The sequence below is a fragment of the Hermetia illucens genome, chromosome 2 (assembly GCF_905115235.1).
Source record: "Hermetia illucens chromosome 2, iHerIll2.2.curated.20191125, whole genome shotgun sequence".
In the NCBI taxonomy this organism is placed as follows: domain Eukaryota; kingdom Metazoa; phylum Arthropoda; class Insecta; order Diptera; family Stratiomyidae; genus Hermetia; species Hermetia illucens.
This window is the reverse complement of record NC_051850.1, coordinates 141199675-141223799: the sequence shown is the minus strand read 5'-3', so window position 1 is coordinate 141223799 and position 24125 is coordinate 141199675. Positions and strand designations below refer to the sequence as shown.

General features: G+C 42.8%; 3 non-coding genes across 3 annotated transcripts; 1 reads left to right on the top strand and 2 right to left on the bottom strand.

The window, feature by feature from the left end:
- Positions 1-1989: 1989 nt before the first annotated feature.
- Trnas-aga lies at positions 1990-2071 on the bottom strand. Its single transcript has one exon. It is a non-coding gene; the product is annotated as a tRNA-Ser (tRNA).
- Positions 2072-6691: 4620 nt separating this feature from the next.
- Positions 6692-6773, bottom strand: Trnas-aga. Its single transcript has one exon. It is a non-coding gene; the product is annotated as a tRNA-Ser (tRNA).
- An 11475-nt stretch (positions 6774-18248) lies between these two features.
- Positions 18249-18330, top strand: Trnas-aga. The gene has a single exon. It is a non-coding gene; the product is annotated as a tRNA-Ser (tRNA).
- The last annotated feature ends 5795 nt before the right edge of the window (positions 18331-24125 follow it).

Sequence of the window (24125 nt, the reverse complement as noted above, 5' to 3'; positions counted from 1 at the left end):
TTCTGCGCAAAAAAAAATTTGCACCCCTCCCCCCTTCACATGTATGGGGTGTCCTCTCCTCAAACTCAATACAAAATGGCGCCACTAGGTATATGCAAAGGGATTCACAGACCACACATTCTCACTAAATTTCGTGACAATCGGTTCAGCCGTGTGTGAATAAATCGCGTGTGACAGACAGACAGACCTGTGAGGAGTGGCGAGATCTCTCATCAGGTGCGACCCCAGTTGGCGGATTGGGGCATACCTGTTGATGTGTAAATATGTGTTCATACACTTTTCTGACTGTGCATGGGCTCAGAGGTGGCGGTGAGGAAGACGGGGCAGCAACCCTGTCGGGCAAACCAAAACCAAGTGGCCGAGGAGAAGCTCCATAGTGGTGGCACCGGGAGGCGCTGTACTCACTTTGGCTTGCCGACCGTGATGCAGTAGGCGAATGCTCCAAAGGCCTAATCAGGGTAATCAGACCCGAGTCTGCGCAGGGACTCATCTAAAGTGGTAATTTGGTCACGAAATCTTACCAGGGGTATACTGGTACCATGGGAATCGGAATAGACCCTGGACTCTCATATTCCGGGTGAACTCCTTTGTATGTGAGTACAGCTCGGTTGTTTGCGGTTGGTCCCCTAGTGGGAGTTTCATGGTGGTTGCGGTTATGCTCAAGCGAGAAGAGACCTTCGGGCCTCGGTGTGGTGTTGCGTTTCAGCACGGGTGCCGTACTCCTTAGTTTGGTAGAGATTTAGGTAGGTCTTGCATCCACCAGTATGAATGTTGAGTCATGCACTTGGTATAGACTGGTACCGTTGTTGTTTGTCTCAGCGGGGCTTTGATTGTGGTCACAAAATCAATCCATGTCTTAAGAAGACCGTGGGATTAAATCTTCCAGACAGATGCTCACGTAAAACCCTCAAGGACTTAACTGTGCATGGGCTAGTGTTTGCTCATCTCTTGCGCACGGACCAAAATGGCTGTGGAAAGAATACCCAAAACATAAAATCACTATGGGAGACGTGAGAAGGAGGAAACTTACAGCGCAGGGTCTCGGAATCCCAGCATCGGCGGCTTTTGGGAGTGCGCAAGCGGGCTTCTGGACGTCGATATGTCTCAACCGCAACGCCTCGATGGTGGGCAGCTTGGCCACCGTGCCATTCAATGCTACAAGAGTTTTAAATTTGGAAACAGAGTTGTTCAAGTGAAGTACCACTCTACCGAGGGCACTAGTAACAAAAACCCCTTCAGGGGACGACCCCTGAAGGTCACTGTCACTGTTCTTTGCTGCAATCTATTAAGAACTTGAAACCATGGCTACGAACTGATTGAGAAACTCGTTCTTCAAGAGCGTCAAGATCAACCCATCCAACCAGACCATATCAGAGGTCTTCTCTATGTCTATAATGCAAGTGCCTGCACAGTCACCATTGTTAATCCGCCGGCAAATATCGGACGTTACCTTCGTTATTGTATGTCCCCTTCGACTCGGCCTTCAAATAAAATCTCTCTTGCAATCAAACATTCATGGTAATTTCCCACCCTGTAAGGAGAATTTTTGCTTAATAACTTAATATTCAACAAAACCTTGGTAAAATTTTGAACAAAAAAGTCAAATTAAATACATAATGCCGGAATCTAAGAACTTGAACTACCCAAACAAATCTTTTTTTACAGAATGTTATTAAAGTACATGAGGGTTGTACAATAACTTATTCTCATACACAAACCAAACATCTACTAATCTTAGTGTTGAATCAATTTATCAAAGCTTCACACCATATTGCGCCTATGATAAGCACATTCTAGCCAAAGCAATCACCACCGTCTAATTAGAACATTTGTAACCGAACTGGAACATTGAATTTCAAATGGTAAATAATTCCAGGCCTTAATCATTAAAGTGAATATGAGTAAGTGAGAAAAAAATTATTGTACCAGATATATTGGAAAATATTCTAAAATTCAAATGGTGAAAAGAGAAAAAAAGATTTGCCCACTCGCAGTCGGTAGGATTCGAACCTACGCTCCCAGAGGGAATCTGATTTCTAGTCAGACGCCTTAACCGCTCGGCCACGACTGCTACGGAGACGTCCTTCATATAAGACTATGTAATGCTTATTGGAATATACATTTAACTACAAAAATGTCTTCAATTCTCTAATTACATTTATGGAAAACGTCACAAATCAAAAAGATCTATCGAAACTTAATAATTCCAAAACGGCTGAATATATAAAGCTAAGAATCGCATTAGTCCGAACGAAATGATTTAATTAGTGAATATGAATATTGTGTATGACTTGCGGGTGACGAACGCGAGGTATACAGAGGGTGACCAATTTATTAGAGCCACACACATTTTTCATCTAATTTTAAGAAGATGATATTTTTTCATAATAAATCTGTATTATTTAGTTGCTGTTATTATTGCTTTTGAAAGATATGTATTTCTATTATACTTTGTTATATTTTTGTTCAATGTTCTGGTGACAATGCATTTTTGAGCGTAGTTTATAGTGAAAACTGCTATTTTATGATATAATAATTATTTGGATGTACGTGTTCTACATTAATTTTGAGATTATTTAGGTTGATTTTAATCAAGTTTTATGATTTTACGTCGTGATAAGTACCTAGTTATTCATTAGTTACAGTTATTTCCGACTTGTCATAATCTCGGCAGATGCCGGATTTTACCTAATACTAGCATTAAGTGCCAAGAATTGAGGCTCTTACGATCCTTCCTACTTAAAAACGAAACTGGCGCTGGTGGTGGTGGCCGGTGGTAGATCAATGGGAGAATCCGTCGAGAACTCCTCGCAACATCAAGCACGTATGCAGAATGGTGTACATCTGCATGGTTTGAACCAGGCCAGATGCCATAAAGGACTTAGGTACAATACCTGTAGCTGACAATATTATAGGAACTACAACCACCCGCTCGAGATGTAAATATTCTTAGATTTCCCGAGCCACTGGCTCAGAGCACACCTTCTTATCCACGTATTTCCGTTCAATGTTGCTATTATGGAGAATAGCAACACCAATAATATACGCGGAGGAACCGGTCTTATCAGCTAAAAGCACGACAAGCTTGTTGTATGGATCCTGGCGAGCTTGCGGCTCATATCGGTAAACCTGACATGTTGGCGTGATCAGCCCATGCTTGTATGCAAGGTTTTGATGGATAACCTTACATACAGCGTTATGCCTGTCGATATATTGCACCGGTGCAATTACAGTGCAGCCAGAAATGAGATAGCCCGACCTCTCTAACGCCGAACCAGACATTCTGCACTGGTCGTTCTCCACCCGCTCTTTCATTATGAGCTTGTTATAGGCTCAGGTGGCGACCACACCGTCCTGAATGGTACACATATCCCTCCGTTTCAGCGAAGAGCTCCGCAGCAGTCAACCATCTGTTCGGCAACTGGTTGCCAAAGACAATTCACGTGTTTACCGTGCACTGCCTCCGACTTCCAACCATCGATCCGCTCTTGGTCCGACCTCACCCCACTCAGAGGACTGAAAGGTCGATCCTCCTAGTTAAGTGGAGTCAGCCCACAGACAGCGGCATGCAACCGGCGCCTAGATGTCGAACCTTCGAAGTTCCTGCACTTGAATCACGTACTCACTGAGGCGCTGCGGTAGCGTACCGCCATTCAAAGTGAAGCTATCCGCCCCCCCCTCCTCCTTTCACAACCGGGCTTAACACCAACTACGGCGGAGTTTGACGTGGTTATTTTTATATTTTCTAAATTATGGGATTTTATTATGAAATTAAGATCTCTCCTGTAAAAAATTTAAACCAAAAATGTTGATTTCTTGGATAAAAAGTTAGTAATCAATACTGATATTGATATTCTTGTTGATACCGTCACCTCTGCCCCCATCGTTTCGCGGCCGCGGTATAGACAGAACCAAACAGAAAGTTGGTGCAAAATTACAATTAACACCAAATGGGATGGCAAATGTGGTCGTAAAAGTTGACTTCAGCGGGATACGGCCATAATTGGCCCCAACCGCAAGAAAAGTCGGAACGGCTGGTTTGACGATGAATGTAAGCTAGCCACGGAACGGAAGAATGCCGCATACCGAGTAATGTTGCATTCTCAAAGAACGCGGGCACGCGCAGAGACTTATCACGAACTCCGTCGAGCAGAGAAGCGACTTCACAGACGGAAAAAGAAACCTGAGAGAACCAACAAGTCTGTGAACTAGAAAACTACAGGAAGTAACCGCAACAGGCGCGGAAGTTTTACCAACAAGTCAGTAATATGAAGCTTATACACCTCGATGCTGATCCTCCCGAGACAAAGAGGGAAATCTGATTTCTGATAGAATGGACATATTGGAGCGGAAGGTTGAGTTCTTTAGTGAACTGCTCAACAACCAGAACATCGGCGAGTTGGAGGTCCCGCCAACTGAAGACGACGAACAAATACTACCACCTTCAAGTCTAGAAGAAACAATCCGTGCAATTCATCGGCTTGAAAACCATAAGTCGCCAGGAACCGATGGGATTACAGCCGAATTGTTTAAATATGGAGGCGACCAAACAGTTGATCAACTGATGCTCAAAGTATAGGACAGCGAATCAATGCCTGACATCATAACTATGAAAAAACTGTTGGAATATAGCCATCAGTTGCACCATCTTTTCATCGACTTTTAAGCCGCCTATGATAGCCAGGGTAAAACTGTACACTTTCATGAGAGAATTCGGTATACCAACAAAATTGATAAGACTGACTAGACTGACTAGGCTGACCCTGACCAATGTGCGAGGCCAGATAAAAGCAGCAGGATCACTCTCGAGATCATTCAACATCAACAACGGTGTAAGACAAGGGGATGCCATATCATGTGTCCTCTTTAACCTGGGCCTGGAGAAAGTGATTCGCGAGTTCACCCAACTACCGGCCTACGCTGACGATATCGACATCATGGAAAGAAAAACCCGAGATGTACAGTCTACCTTCATCCAGATCGAGCAGGCGGTGGTCGGTGCGAAATCTTGGACTGCACATTAATGGAGGCAAAACGAAGTACATGGTGGCAACGTCAGCATCAAAACCAAAAGAACGAACAACATTGAATCGCACTGGTCAAACGAAAACAATGAAGATACGGGACTACAACTTTGAGACTGTTTAAAATTTCTCCTATCTAGGGTCGAAAATCACAACCGATAACAGCTACGTCGATGAAACCCGCATACGGTTGTTGGCAGCCAACAGAGCCTATTTCAGCTTACAAAAACTGTTTCGCTCGAAACGTCTCACCATTGCCAGTCCTTATGTATTCCTCGGAGACTTGGTTTCTTAGCAAGCAAAATTGCGAACTCTTGACCGCGTTCGAGAGAAGAATACTCCGAAGAATTTTTGGCTCCCCACATAAGGATGGACGAATCCGTAGCCTACATAATGACAAAACCTATGAGCGATACCATCACCGTCAGGTTGTGGATAAAATCCGGCTCAATAGGTTGTGGTGAGCGGGTTGTTTAATCCGTATGGATGAGGATGATCCCACCCGAAAAATCTATAAGGGCAATATCTATGGTAGAAAAAGAAGACGAGGCAGACCCTGCCTCAGATGGAGCGATGGCGTAGGTCACGACGTCAGACAGCTTTTAAGGATATCGAATTGGTGGACCTCGGTGCAAAACCGGGATGTCTGGAGTTCCTTATTAAGGCAGGCCTAGATCGCATACCGGTTGTTGCGCCGTTGATGATGATGATATTCGCGCGAAATTGCTAAGTTTGAGCTACTATAAGTTTGACGTTAATAAGTAGATTTTTAGAATCATTTGAACAGATATCGAAATGTGATATATTTTGAGCCCTAGACAGATAGACAGACAGGCAGATAGTAAACCGATTTTGATAAGGTTTTGTTTTACACAAAACGTTAAACATGAATAGTTTATCTCCAAAAACCAGCACTATCGGTTATAATTATTTGAAACTAAAATTGCCATCAGCAGGAACTTGGATACCTATGTATGTGTAAGCGTATAGAGGTGAGCCCGTGCTCAAGGGCGAGGAGGAGAAGTCACCAGCCGGGATAAGATAATAAATAATAAATTTTTCATATTAAAAGTAAGCTCTCCTCCCAAGTGTAGATTTTTGGCCCCACGCTCAAATAGCGCAAAATATCTAGGACACCTTCAATAGGACAGAAGTGTTTAGGTATCGAAACGACAACATAAATCACAGCACTCTTACACAAAAAATTGTGATTTGTTAATGAAATAAGTTTACAAACAGATATTTGGACCGAATTCACTAACGTGCCAAATATTTTCCACAATTTTCGCGTCAATATGAACGTCTTTATAACAAATGAAATTTCTATACAAAACGATAAACGCACTTTCAAATAATCAACAAATAAAATGATGACCTTCACATGTGGACATCACAACCAAATATCTATCTGCGAAGTGCGAAGTACGTGATTTTCGGCCTTTTCAACGAATATACTTCAAGTGCTTATTTCTATCTAAATGCAGATGCGCAAACAACAAATTATGGAAGATTTTCGATTTTCAGTAAGAAAGTTCGTAGATATATTAACACATTTAGATGTCGATCGGAAGCGATATTTCAACCTCGCTCATTTGCACTGAATTGTTAATTTGATCACCCACTTTCCATTTGCTACATAGAAAGATACAAAAGAAAGTTCCCATCTCCGCAGTCGGTAGGATTCGAACCTACGCTCCCAGAGGGAATCTGATTTCTAGTCAGACGCCTTAACCGCTCGGCCACGACTGCTGCATTAACCCATTGATGAGCCAATAATGTCCGCAAAAGATGAACACGATAAAAAAAGATAATAATAGTTTTATAAATTCAAGTTGATGGATTTGTGTGAATCTATAGGAGTTATAATGAAGCACGTAACTTTTTCTTCTACAAAATTATGATTACATGTAGATACGTATTCCGAGAATTGCGTGTACACTTCTTCTTTAGCTAAAGTACTTAAGGGGATCATCCTGTGTGAAGGCTGGTTTTCTTTCGCTTTTTTTAGAAATTTTTGTGAAGAACTGGATAAAGGTACAAATGCGAATTTTTCACCATATATTTGTTAATATGCATGCGTAGTAATTTTTCCAGCCCGATAGCATAGTTCATTACTGAAATACAGAGCAATTTATACACCCATCTTCAAAAAAAGGTGTTTTAGTGCTGCCACGCTAGAAGGCGCTGTGATCACTTTAACGAAAAAAAGTAAACGGCATTTTAACGTGCAGACCTAACTACAGTCCGCAAACTAGGATTATAAAAAAATACTAAAAGCTAAATTTTTGGCGGCGTTTTAAATTTTTTTTTGGGAATTTTGGTGTTTTTTCTAGGCTTTTTTAATGAATAAAAAAAAAATTGCTGAATCAATCGCAATTATCCTAGTTTGCGGACCGTAGAAATATGTTCTGAATAAGTCGTAAAAATTTCAAAGAATTTCGTTGAATAGATTTTGGGCTATGGTAGCAGCGGATTTTCAACAGGCGGTTTCGAGAAAAATGTATTTAAAAAGTAGAATGCGATTTTTAGCCATAAAATCTTAACTGAACATTAAATTGCTATACCTAGTCCATAAACCTTAAGTTTCATCAAGAAACACATGTACAGCCTTGGCTTCAATTCTTGTGCTTTTAGTGAAGTCATTCTGACCGATAAATACGCACTTTATTATGGTGATCGATATAAATCTGGCGTGTGACTTATTACGTATTTAACACTATAATTTCCGAACGACTCCGAATATCAAACAAGTCGGGAAACCGGAAGCTGAGTGCTTCAGGTAAGAAAGGTTTTGTTTGCTTCTTGTGTGAGTATATTTAAGTGTAGAACTATCCCATTTGTACGTAGCCCGTTAAGAATATGCATTTAGCATGTCCGATTTAGTACTTCAGGTTGTAAATTTACACGGTAAAGACAAATTTGAGCTACTATAACTTTGCTACTAATAGTATGATTTTGTTCAAACTTGGAGATAATATGCTTTATATTATATTTTATACTACTAGAAACTTTTATATGTCTGAGGTAAACTTCCCCCTAAGTAAAACCCCCCCTGGTTTTACTCAATTTTCCCAAAAATATGGTAATATACTATTATTAACTTAATTTGAACAGATATCGATATGCAGAGTATTTTGAGGCCTGGGCACCATATAGAGGCAGCTTCATGTTTTTTTTTCAGATCTTTCGGTTGCATAGTTTCTGAGAATGGGTCTGTTAAATAAATCATCACTTTCCACCCTTCCCACTCCCCGCCTTTGTAACAAATCTCAAAACCAAGACCGGCTTCGGAAAGTACTAATTAAGACCTTTGATATCCAACGATTTGTCAATTGGTATAGCCGTTTCTGAGAAAAGTGCCTGTGACAGACAGACAGATAAATACAGACGGACAGACAGACAGACAGACAGACAGAGAGGCAACAATCAAGGGAAAGCGCTCACCGCCGATCACCAACTCTGATTTGCTGGGGGGAATCATTAGCACTCTCTTCCTTCTCTTCCTTCCTTCGTTTCAAGTGAGTCGAACCTACCTACTGTCCAGGTAGATCCCGGTGAAATTCCCGAGGTAACCGCGAAAGAAGTCCTGGAAGCCGCGAAGAAGATTGCTGAAAATAAAGCCCCAGGTTTAGACGGCATTTCGAATAAAGCACTGACAGTGGCCATCGAGATAGTTCCAAGGTGGTCCTCTGAAACATTTACGACGTGCCTCATAGATGGGATTTTCCCGGAAGAGCGGTGGAAACAGAAGCTTGTGCTAATCCCGAAGCCAAATAAACCTTTGGGTGATCCTTCGTCTTATAGGCCTATATGCCTGCTAAACGGCATCAGCAAACTTTTCGGGTCATCTTCAATAGGCTTGTACCAATCACAGAAAGGGAGGGTGGTCTCTCGTACAGGCAGTTCGGATTCCGAAAGGCAAGATCTACTGTCAATGCCATCAGAACGGTGACGGAAATTGCGGAAAAAGCAATGGAAGCCAATAAATCTTGCGCGGTAGTTACTCTCGACATCAAGAATGCCTTTAATACGGCAAAATGGAACAAAATAATTGCGGTTTTAACTAAATTGGGCGCTCCTAAATATCTGGTGCACATAGTCATGAAATTTCTCCGGGAGAGGATATTGTGTTACGATTCGGACGATGGACCTAAGACATATGCAACAACCTGTGGGGTTCCACAAGGATCAGTCCTCGATCCTCTCCTGTGGATAATAATGTATGACGGAATTTTAAAGTTACTACTACCCAAAGGAGTGACAATCATTGGCTTCGCAGACGATATCGGAGTAACTATCGTCGCACAAGACATTGATGAGATCGAGGTACTCACAAACGAGGCAATTTTTGAAATCAGGTCTTGACTAGAGGAAGCTGGTCTGACACTCGCGGAACATAAAGCCGAGGTAGTTTTGATTACAAAGCGAAGGAAGCAGACGTCGATAAAGATCAGGATTGGAGAACACATAATACAGTCGCAGCCAACGCTTAAATACCTAGGAGTCATGGTTGACCAAAGACTGAAATTCAAGTCTGATCTTGAAAATTTAGCAACCACGGCTTCCGGAGTGGCTACATTGTTGGCAAAAATGTTGTCAAATATAGGTGGTCCTAGGCAAAGCCGTCGGCTCCTGATCTCGAGAGTTGTTAATTCCATCTTGCTTTATGCAGCTCCAGTCTGGGCATCGTCTTTGAAGGTAGAAGCAAACAGAAGAAAAATCGCAGCCCCATACCGATTGAGCGCATTACGTACGTCATGCGCTTACCGTACAACTTCAGATGAAGCAGCTTGTGTGATAGCCGGCATGATCCCCATCGACATCTTGGCGAACGAGGATCGACGCCTCTATGACCCATCATATGCAATCGGTGAGTCTTATACCAATCGTTGGCAATTGGCATGAAGTGATTCTATTTTGGAATGGCAGAAAATGTTGGATGATTCACCTAAAGGACGCTGGGCACACAAGATTATTGCAGATGTCTCTAAATGGATCAAGCGAAGGCACGGTGAGGTTAGTCACCACCTAACATAATTCCTAAGCGGACACGGAGGGTACCGTGCATACCTTTATCGCTTCGGGCGTGACGACTCCCCGTATTGCCCGATATGCGTGATGATTCCGGAAGATGCGGAGCATGTTGTTTTTAACTGCCCGCGGTTCGCTACACACAGAGCGGAGGCGGAAATTGACGCCGAGGCACGGTTGACACCCGAGAATATCGTGGACCACATGCTAGCCTCTGAAACATCTTGGAGGGTGGTGGAAAAATTAATGAAGGCGATCCACAATCTGTTGAGGAGGGAGGAGCTTCGGAGGAAAGTTACAAATAACGACAGAAGCTGCAGTTCATACTTGATCGTGCCTCGCCATGTAATACCGAAATGGCAGTCCCACGGGGTAAGCAAAGGAGAAGGAGGTGGTTTTAGTGAGTAAAAGTCTCACACAACCGTATGGCAGGAGCCAGTGGTAGGTTTTGAACCTTTCCACCTTCCAACGTATAAAAAAAAAAAGACAGACAGAGAGACATTGAACCGATTTTAATAAGGTTTTGTTTTGCAAACAAAAACTTAAAAATCACTTTGCCCACATATATTCTAAATCTAGATACAATTGATGCCAAAAAAAATAAATTCGATTCCGTGGATCCGACGCACGGGATGACCTCGTTAAGAAAGGAGAAAGTAGCTCCTGAAATACGTATGTATCTACGCTATCGGGCAAAGTAAAATGCAGACGCATCCATTTCAAAATCAGTACGGTTTTTACGAATGATAGCTTACCAATGCCCCTCTGTCATATTTCAATTATAAAATGGGGATTCCCCTGAAACAAAATTGGAATATAAATTATGAAATTGTGGAGTTCTCAGTAGGCTAGAACCCGAACAAACTCGTACAAACACATTCGAATTCGGACGAAATAAAGGTCAAAAAGCGCATTTGTCAAGAGCACATTGTTCCTAAAAAAATGTAAAAAGAGGATTGTGATTAAATATAAAGCTAATATCACATTTATTAGATTAAGCTCGATAAAACTGCATTCGGGATCTTTGGGCTTCTACATTTTCGCAATGAACACGTTATCGAAGGAAGCGAAAATTCTGTCAGTAAATGATCGTGCTTGGGGCCGAGGATATAAAGAATTGGCAGCGAAATATAAAATTTCCATTCCAAAATGACCAAAGGTTTTAAGAAATTGTGTGGCCGAAAAACTACTGCAGTGGATGAAAAATGTTGATACACAGTCTGCCTCAAAGTAAACAGGACCTTTTCAAAATAAGAACAACAAATGGTTTTTTTCGTCAAAATTGTTTTATTTTATTCAAAATAGTCTCCTTTCCGAATGACGATTTTAGGTCGTTGACCTGCATGGCTCGGAGGATGTCGGTACATGCCTTTTGCATGGCCAGAATGTCACCAAAGAGCATGCCTTTCATCGGTAAATGAAGTTTTCCGAATAGATAAAAGTCACAGGGTGCCAGATCAGGTGAATACGGGGAATGATTGGCCGGTAAAATGCGATTTTTGCTCAAAAAATCGGTGATGAGCGTCGACTGATGAGACATTACCGCATTATCGTGCAACAAATGCCACCTCCCTTCCTCACGTTACTCTGGCCAAATGCGAAACAACAGCTGCCTCAAGACACCAAAATAATATGACGCAGTAATCGTTTGGCCCGGTGGAAGGAAAAACAATACCCTTTGAATCGCAAAAACAAATGAACATTGTTTTCACTTTTGATTTCTGGAAACTAGATTTCCTAGTTGTTGGCTCGTTTTGTGGTCTCCATTCAGGACTTTGACACTTTGTTTCGGGATCGTATTGGAAACACCACGTTTCGTCACCAGTAACAATGCTTTAAAGGAGTTTTTGGCCATTTTCGGTGACGATATCCTTACAATGTTGTACTCTAAGTAATTTTTGGTCATCAGAGTTTGTACGGCACAAAGTGAGAATAAACCTTCCGATAGTGCAATTTTCCGATCACAATGCGATGAATCGAATGTTTGGCCATTCCCAACTCTATTTCCATAAAACATAACGACGAATTTTGAGAAAATCACGCATTTTTTCGATGCTCTCTTGTGTAATCACAAATTTCGCCTGGCCAACAAGAAAATCCCCATTGATGTCTTCACGACCGTGGTTAAAAAAGGTCGAAAAACTCCGCAAGATAAATAAAAGACGCTACCATTTTGAACAATTTGTGCAAAAAAGATCAGTTGAAGCAGGAATGACGAGTCGTTTTTCCAAAAGAAACCTCTACTGCCAACAATAGGAGATGACTCTTATTTGCAAAAAAAAACAACATATTAACATGCTCGAATCGTTTTGGCATAAAATAATTTGAGTTGAAAAGTTCAAAAAAAACCTAATCGAGTTTGGTATGAGCCTTTCCAGATACTAAAAACCAAAAATATTACAGACACGGTTAAACACGGTGCAGTTGCCTAACGGTATGGGGATACTTCTCTGCTGCAGGAGTCGGACAGCTGGCGAAAAGTAATTCAAAAATCACTAGAGGGCATTATGTAAATATTTTAAAAAATAACAATGGAGCTGCACGTGCAGAATAGTGCACAGAGTAGCAGAACCTCCATATGAGGGCTCGCACTGGCGGGGAGACTACAGAGTAAATCCTACCTGCTAGGAATTTGTCCTGCACCATTTACGAAACAGGCGGAAGAAAGGGAAGCCAGGGAGGTGAACGAAACTGCCTTGATGCCAGTTTGTGTGATCGGATCTATGCAAACCGTACTCTGTAAACCAGTGCAGGTGTTAAGTGGAAAACAGAAGAATGCTTCGCGTGATGAGATGAGAACTTTCATGGATGAGAACATGGGAACTGTTGTACCTCCATTTGCGACTATTCTCATAGAAATCAAACACGACAGTATCAAGTCTCTTGCGGTATTATGTGAAGGAAACCCCGTCACACGCAGACGGTGGCATACGCTTCTAACTGCTCTCCATTACACATCAGATTAAGTTTATTTCGAAAAATATGAAAACTGGCAAAATTAACATGCAGCATGCCAAAGCTTCCTCCTATCTGCTGGCAGTAAGGTTGACAAAGTTGCAGAAATACGCTCACATTTTCCTGATGTCAAACAAAGAGGCAACGGGACGGCGAATACAAAGACGGAACGCTAGGAAAATGGATTGGATAAAGTTCAATGAACTTCTTGGTAATAAAGTGCACCTCCCTACGCGATCGACACCGCCAACGAGCTGTTGGAGGAGATGAAGATCTACGGTCCGCCTGGCACTGGCGAACTCCCCACGCAAGCAGATAAATGTGCAGCACTCGAATCTGCTTGTCTCCTCCCATAGGAAGACATCGGCATCGCACTAATACAGGAGCCTTGGGTCGGAGGCAACCGAACTATCAAAAGGCTCCAAAGCAAATATTTTAATTTATTCCACAGCGCAGGAGACGCTGATCAGGACAGACCTAGAGCATGTATCCCCGCGAAGAGGAGTCTGCACGCTTTTCTGTGTCCGGATCTGAATTCCAGCTACCTAGTGGTGGTCAAACTGGAGTATATTTCCTCGGCTTACATGGCTCACAACCGATCAACTCCGCCAGAAGAACTGCAAAATTTGACGAACACCATAGCAACAAAGAAGGCCAACCTTTTGATAGGCTGCGACGCCAATGCAAGGCATACGCTCTGGGGCAGCTCGGAAATCAACGAGAGAGGAGAGTCTTTGATTTTATTATTACTTCAAACCTATCGGTATGTAACAGAGGCAGTACACCAACCTTCCACTTTCCCATCTCGGAGAACTGTGACGGTTGGGAGGAGATCCTTGATATCACTCTAATAGATTCTTAGGGTAGAGAACTGGAGAGTGTTTGACCAGAGATCCTTCTAGAGCATGATCCCAGCGCCAAGCGTAACATAGTCATTCTGACCGACAGACAAGCGACCAGCAAGGCCTTGTATTCAGCGAAGACATCCTCCAAGCGGGTGGGCAGTGTAGAGAGGCGCTGAACAGTCTGGGCTGCACGTTCAAACTCACCCTCCTCTAGGCCAGGCTCGACATAGTCTACAATTCGCATTGCCGAAGGTGCGGAGAAGGGGGGGACTCTCATTCACTTTCATAACAGCAGTCACGGTCGTGTGAGTTTGTGGCATCGAAACGGCGCATCACAGCGCTAATTGGTCTCCTCGTAGCGGCCCCTGATGCCTACCTATCCCAAACCATGTTTGTAAAAGTAATAAGAATGAAGACTGGTTAAACTTCCGGAATTTACAGCATGAATATAAGAGGTTCGTTAAGTCTTCGAAACAAGACTCCTTTAGAGCATACTGTGAGGAACTGGAAGGCGAAAGAGAGACCTCAAGGCTGTGCAGAGTCCCTAAAAGGGATGAATCGGCCAAGTTAGACTCTCTTGGAAAAGACGGTGGTACTTTTATGAACTTCAGGCTGGTATCAGTGCAGACCCTCTTGGAAGTTCACCATCTGGGTGAACTGGTAAGAGAAGTGGACGGCGGACTGTTGGCGGTTCCTGGAACTTCTTCAACATGTAGATGTTGCGAGGTGAACTGGGACATTGCGAAAGCGGTTGAATGAAAAAATAAAATGAAAATGAAAAGATGAGGGCTACCTTACTGTCCTTTGATCACTTAAAAGCACCTGCCATGGATGGTATCTATCCAGCAATGCTAAAGGAAGGTAGAACACTTAGAGCGACTGCTAAGAAATATTTTTCTAACAACTTGCTTGGGGCTACGTGCCTACCTCTCTGCAGAAGACTAAGGTAGTTTTCATAGGGTAGAAATGAAAACCAACATGCTCACCGACTTGGGAAATCCTGTGAGTCTGCTCTTCATTCTTTGATTTCAAAGATAGAGGATGCAACTGTGAAGAGCTAGAACACGATGGGAGTGTTCGTGGCCATTGATGGAGTGTTTGATTGTGCGCCTTTCCAAAAACTTTGTGATGCCGCCAGATGATACTTTATTTAAGGAGAACTACCTTTCAAGGAGGTGTGCTATGAAGTATACTGATCAACTCACTACTATGCGAATTGCAAAATTTGCCAATACAAGCTTAATCTCAAGTGGAATGTTGATGTTCTCGTTGTTGATGGGTATCTTGGAACGGTGTGTAGAAATATACAACCTGCCGTTAATTTGATAGGCAGTTAGTGCTTCAGGCATGGACTTTTAGTTAATCCAAATAAAACCACAATGATATTATTCATAAAAAGGAGAAAACTGGATGGACTCTGCCTTCCAGAGATGAGTATAACCATTCAACTCCCCGAAGAATTGCAATATCTGGGAGTCATTCCAGATAAAAACTTCTTTAGAACAAGCATGTAGAAGTAAAGTTGAAATGAACTCTCACAGCTTATGGGCTGTGCTAACGCACCTTGCCTCGATATGGGGAATCAGGCCTAATGTGGTAATGTGGATATACGGTGCTATCATTAGGCCGATGTTCACTTATGCTTTCGAAGTGTTGTGGGTTAAGGTAAGACGCAGCTCTAAATGCATTATTGCAACAAAAGAACAGAATAGCGTCTATCTGCCGAATAAAAACGAGAAGTGGGGTCTTCCTTTGGGACAATATGCGAGAGTTTTCCAGCTGAAGTATATGCGACCCTAAGTTTGATTGACGAGCGGTTGAAAGGCAGGCGCATTGCAATCTGCAGTGATAGGTAGGCTGCAATGAGGGCGTTGAGTAGTTCTTTAATCACCTGGAAAATCGTTCAGAAATATAGAAACCGTTTGAACTCTATCTCTATATTCAAAGTGGTGGAACTACTCTGGGTACCTGGCCACTGTGATGTAGTGGGAAATTAAATCTCGGATCATCATCATCATCAACGGCGAAACAACCGGTACCCGGTCTAGGTCTGCCTTAATAAGAAACTCCAGACATCCCGGTTTTGCGCCGAATTCCAACAATTCGATATCCCTAAGAGCTGTTTCGCATCCTGGCCTATGCCATCGTTCCATCTCAGGCAGCGTCTGCCTCGCCTTCTCTTTCTGCCATAGATATTTCCCTTATAGACTTTCCGGCCTGGATCATCCTCATCCATAGGGATTAAGTTACCCGCCCACCGTAACCTATTGAGCCGGATTTTATCCACAACCTGACAGTCATGGTATCGCTAATAAATTTCGTAGTTATGTAGGCTACGGAATCGTCCATCCTCATGTAGGGAGATTCTTCTCTCGAACGTGGCCAAGAGTTCACAATTTTTCTTACAATGAACCCAAGTCTACATTAGAACTGGTAAGATCATTATCTTGTACGGTAAGAGCTTTGACCCTATGGTGAGACGTTTCGAGCGAAACAGTTTCTTAAGTTGAAATAGGCTCTGTTGGCTGACAACAATCGTGCGCGGATTTCATTGTCGTAACTGTATCGGTTGTGATTTTCAACCCCATGTAGATGTAGAGGAGAAATGAGAAATGGTCTCAAAGTTGTAATCTCCTATCTTTATTCTTCACGTTTGACCAGTGCGATTTGATGTTGTTGATTGGTTGGTTTTTGGCGCTGGCATTGCTATCATATATTTTGTCTTGCCTTTATTGATGTGGAGCCGAAGATCTCGCGCCGCCTGCTCGATCTGGACGAAGGCAGTTTGTACATCTCGGGTCGTTCTTCCAATGATGTCAATATCGTTAGCGTAGGCCAATAATTGGGTGGACCTAGAGAGGATCGTACGTCACGCATTTACCTCACCATCCAAGATCCCTTTTTCAGGACCAGGTTAGAGAGGACGCATGATATGGCATCCCTTTGTCGTAGACCGTTGTTGATGTCGAATAGTCCTGAAAGTGATCCTGCTGCTTTTATCTAGGCTCGCATATTGGTGAGGGTCAGTCTAATCAGTCTTATCAATTTCGTTGGGATACCGAATTTTCTCATGATCGCGTACACTTTTACACGGGCTATGCTATCATAGGCGGCCTTGAATTAGGTGAAAAGATGGTGCAACTTATGGCCATGTTCCAACAGCTTTTCAGAGAGAGAAAATCTGATCTGTTGCTGATTTGCCTGGAGTGAAGCCTCTTTGATATGGGCGAATGATGTTCTGGGCTTATGGGGTTATCCGGCCTAGCAAGATAGTGGAGAATATCTTATAGATCCAAGACCAAGCTTTCGGAGACATTGGTTTCCTACTAGGATAAGATGAAGAAACGCACACAAAAAAACCATCTAGCTGACATCGACACACCAATACTACTTACCTACCTCGTCCCTATCCAAAAGGTGCACAATAAGATTCCGTGCTCCTTTGCCGATAAAGCTGCGCCTCCTGTGTATAGTCTTCGTGTGTTGATGACAAGATCGGTAAGTGGCTTATCTGTGGGTGAACCGCAATGGAGAGATGGTGGAAATATTTCAGAAAGATATCAGTACCTGAATTTCCTCACCCACCACTTTTACAAGCTCTGGGGCATTTGAAAAAAAATCGCCTATCAGTCACATTGATATTGAAGACGCACTCAATCTAGTGAAACCTGAAGAATCCAGCAGACCTGGAGCTATTGCAACTGAAATAGGAGAGCTGGAATCCAATAATACTGAGTCAGTGAGCTCTCCAGTCGCATTATTGAGGAGAATTGAACGCAAATAATTGACGGGACAGAACAACGTTACAATATGGAAGAAAAAAGGTGGCACCGGCGGAACGTTGAAACTCTGATTCGGCTGTTATCTCACACCATCAGATGAATTCCTTGGCAAGCGCATTTACGAGATAGTTGGAATCACTGTTAACCAAGTCAGGTGTGTCAAGAAATGTAGTACTGCTGATGCGATGCTTCTTTTCATGAACTAAAATGTACGATACAAGGATGGCTTCCTGCATTGAACGATGATTTAAAAACTCTTCGTCTCTGCTCCGAACAAGCTTCAGACGAGCAGATCTGCTACTAAACGGGACAAAAGGCTTAATAAGGAAAGGAAGATGTGGTTACACCGAATCATCCTTTTAATTCTTAGCTATTGTGTTATCCATTGATTTCCCTCACAGGGGATCATTGATGATAACCTTTCTAATTAACACAGGAGAAGGATTGGTCCTGTTATTACAGAAAGAAATTCCAAGAAAAAGATGCAGACAAAGTCATGTGGAAATGAGGACCGGATCCAAGCTAATTTTATCAGTTTAACTGAAGGTCTCATAAACACTTTTAAGTATCTTACCATGTCGGCAATAGTAGGACATTGAGGACTATCCAGAGCAGTCGTGGCCGAGCGGTTAAGGCGTCTGACTAGAAATCAGATTCCCTCTGGGAGCGTAGGTTCGAATCCTACCGACTGCGGTGAATAGTAGTTGAATACTATATTTTGGCAACTCAAAACTGTACATCATGCATCTAGGCACATACAAATAAGGTTAGATACTCGTATACTAGCTTAAACAATAGACAGACACTTTTTGATACGTTCATATGTCTTATCATTTCTGCTACAAAGCGGCGGAATGTTAGCGATTATAGTATTAATTGTAGCTACCTTATCAAAGTTGAACTAATTATCGTGAAATCATACAGAAGTGGCGGGTAACTTCGAACCCTTACCTCCTCGTACCGGTAGGCGAAAATTATACCTGACGTATCAAAAACCACTGAGAAAATAACTCCTGGTAGTATTATCTTACTGTGACGAATCCTGATGATGGTGCTGCCAAGTAGCTGCCGATACCCTGTCCCAATATAAGGCTGATGTAACAGCGTTGCAAGAGATGCGATTGACAGGGACCGGTTTCCTGGAGAACAGTCACTACACCATATATTATAGTGTCCATCTAGTAAACCATGCGCTCGGAGTAGGTTTCTTAGTCAGCCAAAAAATGAAACCTGCTGTTATCGGCTTTGAAAATATAAGCGGAAGGCTAGGCACTCTGCGTTTGTGAGGCAAATTTAGAAATATAAGCCTCATAAACGTTCATTCCCTACAGAGGAGACTACAGAGTCGGAGAAGGATACCTTCTATGAGGCAGCTGAGCGGACTCTCGAAGCCTGTCCCAAGTATGATATCAAAATCATACTTGGAGATATCAACAGTCAAGTAGGGACGCCGCCCGTATTCAGGCGATACGTCGGTTCCCATAGCTTACATAGGAATACCAATGATAACGGATTGCGCAATATTCAGTTAGCACTATCGCATGAAATGGTTTGGGAAGTACCTGGTTTGCGCGGAAAGCGGTCCACAAACATACCTGGGCCTCTCCACATAGGACCACTTTCAACCAAATTGACCACATGTTGATTGAACGCCGCCACCTCTCAGCCTTGATGAGTGTCCGAACATATAGGGGGGGGGGGGCAATAAGGACTGGGATCATTATCTGGTTGGCATGGTGTCCCGAGCTCGAATCACGACACCACCTACAATCTCCTCTGACAATCAGGTGAGAGTGAATACTGAAGCTATTCGCAACACAACCCACCGCTACACCTATAAAGGCGAAATGGATGCCGCAATAACCGCAGTCAAGTGGAGATGAAGCATCAACAAACGATCTTCACAACCACTTGAAGAACGTCATCATTGGTACGGCCACAAAGATACTTGGCCCCAGCCGCAAAAAAAGTCGGAACGGTTGGTTTGACGATGAATGTAAGCTAGCAACGGAACGGAAGAATGCCGCATACCGAGTAATGTTACATTCCCAAAGAACGCGGGCACGCGCAGAGACTTATCACGAACTCCGTTGAGCGGAGAAGCGACTTCACAGACGCAAAAAGAAAGCCAGGGAAAACCAACAAGCCTGTGAACTAGAAAAGTACAAGGAGCAACTGCACCAGGCGCGGTAGTTTTACCAACAAGTCAGCCCTATACACCTCGATGCTCATCCTGTCGAGACAAAGAGGGAAATCTGATTTCCGACAGAATGGGCATATTGGAACGCTGGGTTGAGTATTTTGATGAACTGCTCAACAACCAAAATATTGGCGATTTGGAGGTTTCGTCGACTGAAGACGACGGACAAATACTGGCACCACCAAGCATAGAAGAAACAGTCCGTGCAATTCATCGGCTTAAAAATCATAAGTCGCCAGGGGCCAATGGAATTACAGTCGAATTGGTTAAATATGAAGGCGCCAAGTGGTTCATCAACTAATGTCAAGGTATGGGACACCGAATCAATGCCTGACGACTGGGAACGACGCATTATCTCATATATAAAAAGGGGGATATCACGCAGTGCAGTCATTATAGAGGTATCACGTTGCTGAGTACCATCTATTTGATATTCTCCTCTATCTTGCTAGGCCGGAAAGCCCCATACGCTCAGGACATCATTGGCCCATACGAAAGAGGCTTCACTCCAGGTAAATCAGCAACAGATCAGATTTTCTATCTGCGGTAAGCGATGAAAGAACTGTTGGAATATGGACAACAGTTGCACCATCTGTTCATCGACTTTAAAGCCGCCTATGATAGCATAGCCAGGGTAAAACTGCACACGGCCATTAGAGAATTCGGTATCCCGATGAAAGTGATAAGACTGACTAGGCTTGTACCTGGCTCTGGAGAAAGTGATTCGCGGTGCCGGTGTAAATGCAAGTCCACCCAAATACTGGTCTACGCTGACGATATCGACATCATAGGAAGAGCAACTCGAGATGTACAGTCTACCTTCATCCAGATCGAACAGGTGGCGTGAGATCTTGAGCTACATACTAACGAAGGTAAGACGAAGTACATGGTGGCAACGTCAGCGCCAAAACTAAAAGAACGAACAACATCGAATCACACTGGCCACCGAAAACAATAAAGATAGGAGACTACAAGTTTGAGAACGTTGAAAATCTATCTAGAGTCGAAAATCACAACCGATAACATCTATGACAATAAAATCCACGCACGGTTGTTGGCAGCCAACAGAGTCTATTTCAGCTTACAAAAACTGTTTCGCTGGAAACATCTCCTCATAGGGTCAACGTTTTTACTGTACAAGACTATGATCTTGTCAGTCATTATGTATTCCTCGGAGACTTGGGTTCTTAGCAAAAAAGACTGCGAACTCTTGGCTGCTTTCGAGAAAAGAATTCTCCGAAGAATTTTTGGTCCCTACATGAGGATGGACGATTCCGAAGCCTACATAACGACGAAATCTATGAGCGATACCATGATCGCCTGGTTGTGGATAAAATCCGACTCAATAGGTTGCGGTGGGTGGATCACTTAATGCGTATGGATGACGATGATCCAGCCCGGAAGGTCTATAAGGGCAATAACTATGGTAGAAAAAGAGACAAGGCAGACCCTGCCTGAGATGGAGCGACGGTGTAGGTCAGGACGCCAGACAACTTTTAGTGATATCGAATTGGTGGCAACGAGGCATTATCTGTCTCATACATAAAAAGGGAGATATCATACAGTGCAGCAATTATAGAGGTATCACGTTGCTGAGTACCATCTATAAGATTTTCTCCACTATCTTGCTAGGTCGGATAGCCCCATACGCCCAGAACATCATTGGCCCATACCAACGAGGCTTCACTCCAGGCAAATCAGCAACAGATCAGATTTTCTCTCTGCGGCAAGCGATGGAAAAACTGTTGGAATATGGACAACAGTTGCACCATCTGTTCATCGACTTCAAAGCCGCCTATGATACCATAGCCAGGGTAAAACTGTACACTGCCATGAGAGAATTCGGTATCCCGACGAAATCAATAAGACTGACTAGGCTGACCCTGACCAATGTGCGGAGCCAGATAAAAGCAGCAGGATCACTCTCAAGACCATTCGACATCAACAACGGTCTACGACAAGGGGAAGCCCTATCATGCGTCCTCTTTAACTTGGCACTCGAGAAAGTGATCCGTGATGCTGAGGTAAATGCAAGAGGTACAATCCTCTTCAAGTCCACCCAACTACTGGCCTATGTTGATGATATCGACATCATGGGAAGAACCACCCGAGATATACAAACTGCCTTCATCCAGATCGAGCAGGCGGTGATCGGCGTGAGATCTTGGGCTGCACATCAATAAAGGCAAGACAAAATATATGGTGGCAACGTCTGCACCGAAGACGAATCAACCAACAACATCAAACCGCACTGGTCAAACACGAAGAAGAATAAGGACAGGAGAATACAACTTTGAGACCGTTAACAATTTCCCCTATCTAGGGTCGAAAATCACAACCGATAACAGCTACGATGATGAAATCCGCGTACGGTTGTTGTCAGCCAACAGAGCCTATTTCAGCTTACAAAGACTGTTCCGCTCGAAACGTCTCACCATAGGGTCAAAGCTCTTACTGTACAAGACAACGATCTTGCCAGTCCTTATGTATTCCTCGGGAATTTGGGTTCTTAGCAAGAAAAATTGCAAACTCTTGGCCGCGTTCGAGAGAAGAATCCTCCGAAGAATTTTTGGCCCCCTACACGAGGATGGACGATTCCGTAGCCTACACAATAACGAAATCTATGAGATGGTATCGCTGTCCGGTTGTAGATAAAATCCGGCTCAATAGGTTACGGTGGGCGGGTCACTTAATCCGTATGGATAAGGATGATCCCACCCGGAAAGTCTATAAGGGCAATATCTATGGTAGAAAAAGAAGACGAGGCAGATCCTGCCTAAGATGGAGCGATGGCGTAGGTCAGGACACCAGACAGCTTTTAGGGATATCGAACTGGCGGACCTCGGCGCAAAACCGGGATGTCTGGAGTTCCTTACCGGATACCGGTTGTTGCGCCGTTGATGATGATGAATTCCAATTGTATGTAAGTATAAGTTGAGTATGCAGATTATTCACTTTAATCTGAATATATATGGTGTCTTAAGGTAAAATAAATTTAAGAGAACAAGTCAAATTTGACCTACATACTATCACTTTATTAATAACATTAAGATTTCCACCAAATATTCCAATATCGCACTCCACGTTACAGCCTAAATTATTTTATGACTCTAGGATGAACTTATACCGAAATATTCCTCGGTTAGATAGTTGTTAAGAATGATTTAAATAACAACTTTTCAATTCCAGCACTGTTTCCCCTTCAGAAATTATTATCCAAAACCTTTAATTTAACTCCGCACATTGCTATATTATTTTATACCACCCTTTTGCATGTACGGGGACTCAAACTCAATATTTGCACAGAGAATCCAGAGTAGTTGGCGACAGTTATTCTTAGGTAGGTAGGTACTCTTAGCTAAAATGAAATGACTCATTGCGCCCCGAACGAAAAACTAGAAAATAAATGGTTTACGGTATGCAATATTGCTAACTTTCAAATGACTTCTGATATATAAATAAATAAATATAAGACATTAATACCAGAGTTCAAATACAATAATGTATTGATACCAGGATGGAGTATTAGAATGCACCATGAATGAGGGCCTCTTTGTGCAAAATAAGCTGACAAAGTGTAGACAACAATGTTGCTGGTGTTTAAACAAGGACCACGTGTAGAAACTTAGTTATTACTTATGTTTTCCCCTTTAAAGAAATATATTGTTGTAGCGAATCGAAGTATATCGTGAGGCCAAGCTGCAAGTAGTTATTAAATATATTTTTTTTATATAAGTGTAATCTTGCGGTATTTTTAGTCATTATATTATTTGAAATAATTAGATCATGATAATCGTTGGCGCAATAATCCATATTGGATCAGGGCTTTGAAGCGTGTTAGAGGACTACATTCGAGACCGTTACGGTACACTACAGGATTACAGTACCATTTAGGAGGCAATGTGGCCAGCATTGCGCTCGCCCGAGATTATTACCCTGATTTGATTCAGGTACTCATTCACAGCTGAGTCGACTGGTATCCGACGTCAAATCACGATACAAATTCCACTGCCACCAGTGAGATATGAACCGCGACCTTCCGTACGACAACCTTGTGCTCTAACCACTCAGCTATCCGGACATGATTTTGCTTTTTTGCTAGTTTCTTTTATTTTATTCGCACACACTGATATTTCGGGAACCACTTGTGTAGCACCGATCGCAAAATTTCGTGGCGGCATAGGGTGAACTTAAGGGGGGTTTTGCAGGGGGTTTGCCAAAAATTATAGTGACGTACTATTATTAACTTTATTTGAACAAATATCGGTATTTCGGAGCCTAGGCACAA